The sequence below is a fragment of the Prionailurus viverrinus genome, chromosome E1 (assembly GCF_022837055.1).
Source record: "Prionailurus viverrinus isolate Anna chromosome E1, UM_Priviv_1.0, whole genome shotgun sequence".
Lineage (NCBI taxonomy): Eukaryota > Metazoa > Chordata > Mammalia > Carnivora > Felidae > Prionailurus > Prionailurus viverrinus.
The window spans coordinates 27289916-27299301 of NC_062574.1; the positions used below are offsets into that span (position 1 = coordinate 27289916).

The window sequence follows — 9386 nt, forward strand, 5'->3', positions numbered from 1 at the left end:
CGTCGGGCAGGAGAGAACTCAGCGCCCACCCCCTTGGCAAGGGCAGTGGGGAGGCTCCGGGAAGCGGCCAGGCAGGAACTCGGCTGCGGTTACCTCGGCCCAGAGCCGGCCAAGCGCTCCTGGGAGTTTCGAGGGCGGCCAGTCCCCCACAGGCGGGAGCCCCGGGGGCGACGCCCCCGGACCCAGTGTCTCCAGCGGAGACCCAGCGTCACCGGGGACAGAGAGCGTCCGAAGCCCACCCTCCGCCGACCCCCCACGGAGCCCGAACGCACAGAAACTGTGCTAAGAAGCAGCGACCCGGTGTCCAAGTCCCGTCCGCCAAACTGCGCACCCTAGACTTACTTGCCCGGCTTCTCGCACAGCTCCTCCGCCCCGACCCGGGGACCCGCGCCACCAAGGGTCCCGCCGCGGGCAGCTGCCCGGGCCCTGCAGTGTTTGTAAACAAACCGGTCACGTGGCCCCGGCGGCCCGCTTCCCGCCCCTCGCGCCCGCGGCCTCCACGGGCACCCCACGCCGGACCTCGCCTCGGGGGCGCAGCGCACCTCGCGGGAGCCGGGCCGGACGGGCCACCGGACCGGTGCCCACTGCCGGGTGCCCCGCGCCCGCGCTGACAGCGCGCCCCACGCCCACGCGCGCCCGGCCCGCGCCGCGCTCCAGGCGCGCTTACCCGGCAGCAAGCTGCCCCGTCCGGCCAGCGCGGGGCTCGGCTCCGCGGGGGTGCGCAGCAGCAGAGGGCCGCCCGGCTGGCTCCCGGGCTCCGGGCGCGCTCTTAAAGCCACAGTCTCCGCCACTGCCGCCGCCGCCACCCCGCATCCCTCCGGGTCGGGGCCGGGGGCTGCCCTGTGACGGACGCGCCCCCGCGCCTATCCCCTCGCCTTAGCACATAGCAACACGCCGCGGGTTGGCCCGGCTCGGCCGCAGCCCATCCTCCCCGAGCCAATCAGCGAAGGACGGAACTCCGCCCCCCGCTTCCCCAGCCTCCCACCCCCACCCCTCGGCGCTGGCCGGGCTGGGGTGCGGGGAGTGCGGAGTGCCGGGTCTGAGCAGGGTGGGCTTTCAGTGCCTGAGGGGAGACCTTTTATTTGTGTTTGGGGTTTGTCCGCAGGTCAAGGCTGGGATTCCTAGAACCTAGGAATAGGAGTGGGGAAGCTGTAATGGTGCTTGTAGGGTCAAGACAGTAACCCGCTCCTTACACCTTAGCCATCTCTAACTCAGAGCCTAAGTTACCTTAAGAGGTTCTCAGGATCCGGTCCAATTGAATTTAATAAAATAATGCCAACCCAGCCCAGGCCCTACTCAGAAGCAAGCCATTTCTCCACTTCTCCCTGCTCTGCTAGTAATTTCATCGAGTTACAAGTAGGAAAGACGTGGTAGGGGAATTGGAAGGCGCCCAGCCCCCTATTGCTGCCGATTTTCCAAAGCTTTTGAAGGGAAATGCGGATGGCTAGCCCAGAAAAGTGGAATGGCCAGTGAACAGAGGGAGAAGCCCACGTTCTGGGTCAGTGAAATGGTGCTTTTCAAGTAAGAGAAGGTTAAAAAATAAGCCCAGGCAGTCAGGAAATCCAGGAAGGCACCAGGTGGGTGGAGTGGGGCAGTCTCCCTGCAGGAAAACAGGTCAGTTTGAGAAAGAATGCTGGCAGGGGTCAGGGGAAGAGAGCAGCCCAGCCTGTTCACTTCACCACTAAAGTTCTGCAATTCCCCAGAGAGCAGTAGGAAACCCCATGTTTTATTGAGCAGGTCTCAGGATGTGAGATGCCTCTGGAGATACCGCTGACTTCAACTCCCTTTCATATACTGGTTTGGACATAAACTAAGAATGTTACTGAGGTAGATCCCCAGGTGGCTGTAGCTTCACCTGCAACTCCATCCAGCTGTCTTTAAAATATATTTGATTCAGATACTATACATTGCATTCATACTGTGTTCAGTTAATATACCTTGTATGGTTGGATGTGAATCCAGTCCTAATGTCAGTAAAAAGTTTGTAAAAAACAACACAAATACCTCAAATTCATCAGCATCATACATATGTATCAGTCTCAAATTTGCAGTTTGGGTGTGTAATCCGGAGCACCAGGTCACTATCACTGTTCACATTTGACAAACCTGGAAAGCCTAAAGCTGAAAAAAAAAGAAAAGAAAAGAAAAGAAAAGAAACCTTTTCAGATAAGAAAGAATCACAAACAAGAAAGGTTTAACACTTAATCCTTTATCTAAAATGTGATGGATTCTTTAGATTATCAAGAGCTTGATTTCTAGCCCCGATGTGCCCCCTGGGCAAATTTCTTTGTCTCTCTAGGCCTTAGTTTTCACAGTTGAAAACAAAGATCCAGATAACCTGATCTCTAAAGTCCCTTCCCCTCCAAAATTCTAAGTAAAGCCAGGAAGTCAAACTTGTTACAACATTTCAGCAATATTCTAGAGAGTTTTTGTGTTGCCAGATCAACACTCCCCAACAGTAGATGCTGCATTAGTTTAACACCCTAGGATACTGGGATGTTATGTAACAAGATTGGTGGCTACTGTTTCTGTTTAAATAAAAGATAACATTAGCTTAGGAGGACAAGCTTGGTGCAGTGGTTCAGAGGGAGATCTGAGGACCCCTGCAGGCCTGCTGTGTGTATGCAGGGGACTGGAGAAGGGAATCAGACAGTAGGACCAGGAGACAATAGAACCAGCCAGCCAGCCAGCCAATGGCAACAACAAAAAATATTTACTAAGCCTGATCATACCTCTTCCCAGTCAAAAGGGCCAAGCATGGTGAGTTGCTAAGCATGAAGGTAGAAGTGGAACAAGTAGTAGAAGCGACTTCTGTCCCTCACTGAAAGCAAACACTTCTGACTGCCCCTCTGTACACACATACTCAGTGCCTATTACATGCAGAACTTCCTGCTTCACTTGGATGGTAGAATTCTGAAGACTACCCAGGAGAGAAGCTGGGGCCAATGGACAGTGTATGAGAATAGACAGATATTTATCCTGTAGGGCAAAAAAATGAGATGGAGAGAATGTAGGGAAAGTCAAAAAGTTGTTCAGATTTTACCAAAGAGCTCTTTAAAAAAAAAAAAAAAAAAAAAATCCTGGACAGTAAAAGTTTGAGATGTTCCTGGCTTCCCAGACAGGTTATCAGTATGGCTTTGTCAATAGCCCAGCACCCTTGTCTCCTCTGCATAAGGCCAAATTCATTCATTCCCAAAGCCTTAACAGCCATTCTTTTCCAGCAACCTCTCCAGTCCCATGTTCCCACTGTTGCCACATTCACATCGTTGTATTTCATATGTTTACATGTTCCTTTCCCCCATCCCCACACCAATCCATCAGCAGATCTTGTCAGCTCTACTTCAAAAATATATATTTGCTCTGTTCTACCACCCTGGGTGAAACCACCCACATCTCTTGCCTAGAGTAACCAACAGCTGATCTCCCTTCTTCCAATCCATTCTCTGTACAACACCAAATGGTACTTTTTCAAAACAAACTCCTTAAGTTGGTCCATAAGGCCCTACTAACCAGCTCTGCCAAACCTCTCTGGTCTTCCCCTGCCGCTCCTTTGCTCATACTGCTACAGTCAAGATGGCTGCCTTTCTGTTCCTCAAATAACACCAGGCCTAGTCCTGTTAATAGTATTTTTCTTTGCTGTTCCTTCCACCGGAAACACTTTGCCACAGAAGACTGCCTCCTTGCTACTTGGTTCTCAGGTCAAATGCCTCTTCCAACTACCCAATCTTCATTCTGCTCCCCCTCCCAGAGTACTCTCTATCATACTCTCTCCCACCTTATTTTCTTCATGACACATATAACTCTCTGAAATTACCTTGTTTGTTTATTTATTCATCTTCTGTTTCTGTCCCATCCAGCTCTAAAGTGTAAACTCCATGAAAGCATCAGGGACCTTGGTCTGTCTTGCTTCCTGTTGTATTCCTAGTGCCAAGAAGAGTGTCTGATTCTCAACCAATATTTGTTTGTTCAGTAACTAACTGAACAAACGAATGAACATGTCCACAGCCCCACATCTTTGTCTCCACAGTTTCTTTCACTTAGAACATTATTCTCTCCTTAACCCCCCACCTTCCCCCTCTGCTTTTTCTTCTCATCATTCCATCTCAAAGCCTTTTTGCTTAATGACTCAGTCCAAAGATCAGATCAAATGTCACTCCTTTGGAGGAATTTCCCTTAACCTCCCTAGAAGAATTCATTCTTTTTCTCCTCAGTACCTTCACAGCACTTTATTCATAGCTCTATTATATCACTCAACACTCTGCATTCCCTAGTAGGAGTTATCAGTTATCCACCCTTCTGCCAGTGCCTCTTGGGCTGGAACCTTATCAGATGTCTTTGTATTTTCAGCACCTGGCACATGGTAGGCCCTCTCTTGAGGTTTATATCTGAATTGAATCCAGTAGGGATGCAAGCAGGAATGGATAGCATCGGTCCTCAGAGTATGCTGATCAACAGATATCAGTCTTACTTTGTAGTATGACAACATTAAACCTGAAATGTCAGGGTATCCTATAGTAATAGAGGCAACCTACATTTTAAAATCACAGTACAATAGAAAGTTCCTGGAGGTTAAAGGCTACAAGCTTTCACACTACCATATCACCTGGGAAAACACTGCCCTCTGCCTGTGTGGGGAGGGGAAGTTGCTCATCCCAGGCTTCATTATATCCCCTCCTCCCCACCCCCTCACCCCCAAAGTCCCATGACATTACATCACAGAGGAAGGCTTGGTGCCATCTTCCTGTGAACAGATCATGGTAACAGTGCTTTGTTTCTTTATGTACAATAAATGCTTTCTCTGATCCTTGTCCAACTCCTTCATTTTCAGTCATGAAAGTGGCTGATTATATGCTTTGCAGACTGCAAATGGGTTAAGTGTTGTACCTCGGCCCTCCTGAACATACCCTAACAAAAAACTGCCATTATTTATTGAGCACATATTGTGTACAGAGCAGTTTCTATTCTATCTCGCTGTATTTAATCCTCAAAGCAACCTGGAAGATAGGTAATTTTCTCACTCTTTTTTTTTAAAGCTGATCGTGTGGAATTTGAACCCTGACCTATCTGGCTTCAAAGTCCAGTCATTCTCTTTATTCCCTACCATCAAAGAATAAAAATGCTTCTCTCCTCTTCTCTTCAAATATCTCAGTCACCTTTACAAGGAAACGTATCTGAACATCAAGCAAAGCAAAACCCTTTGCCAAGCTAAAGGGCCTGGAAACAAGAGTTATAAGGGCTTAGCACTTCCATCTTAAAAACAACAGTAACAATAATATTTATCTTGCTCTTCCTATGTTCTAGGAGCTGGTATAGACACTTTACATGCATTGTTTAATTTAATCCAATCTTCACAACAACCTTATGGAGGAAGATACCACAGGTCTACATACCCTAAGCACAGTTCGAAATCTAAAAAACTCTGAAAATCAAAAGTGAGTTTGACAGAGCTCATGTGGAACAAAAGCAGAGCAGTAGTATTCAATAATTAAAATCTTTAGGGTAAAAAAAAAATGACAGAATACAAGCAATTATATTTTCCTTACTTTATTTTCACAAACTTCTAATAGCATCCTCATGGAGTATCTTTTCTTACCCAGTCCTTCCCATGTGGGCTAGTCTCAATATTTGTCTGATCAGTAGATATATCTCCCAATCAGTTACAATACCATTGAGGATGTCTCTCTTCTGCACAAAATTTTTTAACTTTCAACAAACCAATATAATAAACCATGGCAGATTTTTCCCATGCTCCACTTTCCAAGAAAAAAACAAAACAAAACAAAACATATGCAGCTCATTTGATGGCAAACTTCAACTAACATGAGGTCATTCACAGGCTTTATTAATCCCATCTAGTATATTCATATGTTTCCTATAGGAATATTAATGCTTGAAGAGCTCCCATTCCCTGGGATTTTACGTTACATACAGTGCATGCACACTGAAACCTCTTAGAATTTAAAACATCTCTATCCCTGGATGCCTGGGGGGCTCAGTCAGTTAAGCATCTGACTTAGGCTCAGGTCATGGTCTCTTGGTTCATGAGTTTGAGCCTGGCATCAGGTTCTGTGCTGACCGTGCAGAGCCTGGAGCCTGCTTCAGATTCTGTGTCTCGATCTCTCTCTGCCCTTCCCCCCACTCTCACTCTCTCAAAACTAAACATTAAAAAAAAAATTATTTTTTTATTATTTAAAAAAACTTTTTAAGTGTTTATTTTTGAGAGAGAGACAGAGTGCAAGTGGGGAGGGACAGAAAGAGAGGGAGACACAGAATCTGAAGCAGGCGCCAGGCTCTGAGGTGTCAGCACAGAGCCTGATACAGGGCTTGAACTCACAGACCAGACCGTGAGACCGTGACCTGAGCTGAAGTCGGATGCTCAACCGACTGAGCTACCCAGGCGCCCCACATTAAAAAAAATTATTAAAATCTGTATCCCAGAACTTCAAATATGGGATTGAGGACTATGTTATTATCCCTATTTTACAAATGAGTAAACTTAAGCTCTGAGATGTTAATTAATTTGCCCAAGGTCACACAGCTAGTAAATAGTAAATAGCTCGAAAATAGGATTAAAAATATGTCTGAAACTGTGAAAAAAAATTTTGGAACACATATGACAGATAAGGGCTCATTTTTCTGAAGGCAAAGATAATAAAGTGACAGTTCATGGTAGAGGAAAAAGAAATAACTTATAAAGATATGAAAAAATATTCAATCATAGTAATAGTAAGAAAAAATTTAAATTAAAATCATAATGAGGAGCTATTTTTATTCTATCAGATTGGCAGCTAGCAAAAGTTTCGATAACATTGTGTAGAAAAGATATGAAGAAACAGCCATTCATATGTTGTTTGAAATAAGGTAAATTGGTATGATTTCTATGAAGGGCAATTTGGTAACCTCTCTCAAAAGTAGAAATGAATATACTCAGAAATTTCACTTCTAGAAACTTTTCCTTAAAATATGCTCACACATGCACACAAAAATGAGTATAAAAGGATATTGTAGCATTGTTAGTATTAGCAAAAACTGTCTCTGGAGAATGTAATTTTACCGTTGATTAAAGCCCAGACATTTTACAACTCTCTGAAACTGACAATGGGGAATGATTATTTCTTCTGTCCAGTAGAAGAAAACCTCAAAAATTATTTTTACCCTATAGGCCATTAGCCAGTTTTGTATCAAAATTAACAATTTTATTTCAGAATTTCTTTTTATCCATTGACTACATTATTCAACTTTCATATTCTCTTTCAAACCAACTTTGTCATCCTGGTGGGTTCTTCATTATAAGTTAAATTAAGACTTGATATGTGCTTTCTATGCATTTATGTTGGAAATATGCTTTTCAACTTTTGAGACTGATGCTTTGAGATAACCTAAATCCATCAGTAAAGGTCTGGTTGAGGGGCACCTGGGTGGCTCAGTTGATGAAGTGTCCTACTCTTGATTTTGGCTCAGGTCATGATCTCATGGTGTGTGACTTCGGGCTCCAGGTCCTGCTCCGTACTAATAGCAAGGAGCCTGCTTGGGATTTTCTTCTCCCTCTCAGACTCTGCCCCGCCCCCACTCTCAAAATAAATAAATAAAATAAAATTTTAAAAAAAAGACTGGTTGAATAAATCACAATGCCTCTATACAAAGGAATACTATGCAGCCATTAAACAGTCAGGTCCATATGTAGGTCCTCCATGAGGGTGAGGATTTTTGTTTGATTCCTAATGAACTTAAGCACCTAGAATACTGTTTGAGCACATAATAGCCTTAATTTGCTCCTGGCTGTGATAACAAGCAACCCCAAAATATCAATGCCTTATACAAAAACATGTTTTTTTTTTTCCCTCATGGATATGTAGGGCAGCTATGGTGGCAGTGCTCTTGGCTGAGGGTCACAGCTTAGGTTTAGATTGGCTTCTAGTATCTGCTCATTTATGGACCACTGTAGTTTCAACAAGTACATGAAAGCATATGATGTCCCTTAAAGCCTCTACTTAGAATGACACACTGTCACTTCTACCCACAATCCATTGGCCAGAAAACATGGCCAAAACCAAAGTCAAGAGAGAAGTATATTATACCTTCTCTAACTGGAAGAGTCTCCAAAGTCAAAGGGCAGAGAGCAGGATGTATAACCCTATCATGAGGAGTAGAGAACAATATTCCAGTCTATCACAGTGCTTAATAAATATGCGTTGAATGAATGAAGAGTGAACCAATTACAAGAATTAAATGGAAAGAAAAAAAAGCACAGTAAAGAGCAATTGTACAAAGTATGCCACCATTTGTTTTTGGGTTTTTTTTTGGGGGGGGTGTTTTGTTTTATTTTTTAAGTTTTATTTATTTATTTTGAGAGAGAGCGCACACATGCACGAGCAGGGGAGGGACAGAGAGAGAGAGGGAAAGAGAGAATCCCAAGCAGGCTCTGCACTGTCAGCACAGTGCCAGATGCGGGGCTCAAATCCATGATCCATGAGTTCGTGACCTAAACCGAAATCAAAAGCCGGATGTCCAACTGAATGACTGAGCCCTGCCACCATTTGTTTTAAAATATATATTTACATGCAGTATATATACAAGTATGCTTGAATATGCCTTTACCACCTCTAGAAAAATGCTCAAGTAGCTTGTATCTGCGGTTGCTGCTGGGGAGAAGAACTAGGGGAGGGAGGGTTAGGAATGGGAGGGAGCCTTACCGTATAGTATCACATGTATGTATTAATCTATTAAAAAATAAAATTGGGGTGCCTGGATGGCTCTGTCAGTCAAGCATCAGACCTCAGCACAGGTCATGATCTCACAGTTCCTGAGTTCAAGCCCCACATCAGGCTCTCTGCTGTCAGTGTGGAGGCTGCTTCAGATTCTCTCTGTCCCTCCCTCGGTCTCACTTATGCTCTCTCTCTCTCTCTTTCTCTCTCTCAAAAATAAATAATTTTAAAAAAATTAAAAAAAAACTAAATAGAATTAAGTTCTCTATGGAGGAAATGAAAAGAATAACACACACTGTCTGACTATAGAGTCCAAATTCTAAAACTCTAGGCTATAATATCTTTAGGATAAAACATGGATCAGAATTTTTTTTATTCTTAATTCATTGCAGACAAACTGTACATGGGATCCCCCTTGTCTCTAGTTCCTGCAGACTTACCTATAACACAGCACTAATTATAGCAAAATTCCATCTCAACCAATTTTTTAATGTTCTAGGGCTGTCATTTTCAAACTCTGCAGAAGGCTTCCCATTCCTGGGAAACCCTGTAGGTGAAGTCTCTGAAGAGAGAGGTTTGAAACTAGTTCATCCTGATCCCTTCAACCAAATTAACTCTGTGTTTAGCTGTTTTGCTTCTGAATTTAAATAAAACCATTCTCCTAATAGTAAAATATGGTAA

The 9386-nt window shown here is 44.3% G+C and overlaps 1 protein-coding gene across 3 annotated transcripts in view; it reads right to left on the reverse strand.

Moving 5' to 3' along the window:
• The window catches only part of YPEL2 (yippee like 2), a 105112-nt gene extending 104237 nt beyond the window's left edge, over window positions 1–875 (reverse strand). Inside the window, exon 1 of one of the 3 annotated variants that reach the window (XM_047832514.1) lies at window positions 668–875. The gene's annotated coding sequence lies outside the window, so the exon portion shown is untranslated. Of the gene's footprint in view, window positions 1–342; window positions 463–667 lie in introns of those variants that run through there. The other 2 variants (XM_047832512.1, XM_047832513.1) reach the window with 2 other exon arrangements.
• Between the last annotated feature and the right edge of the window lie 8511 nt (window positions 876–9386).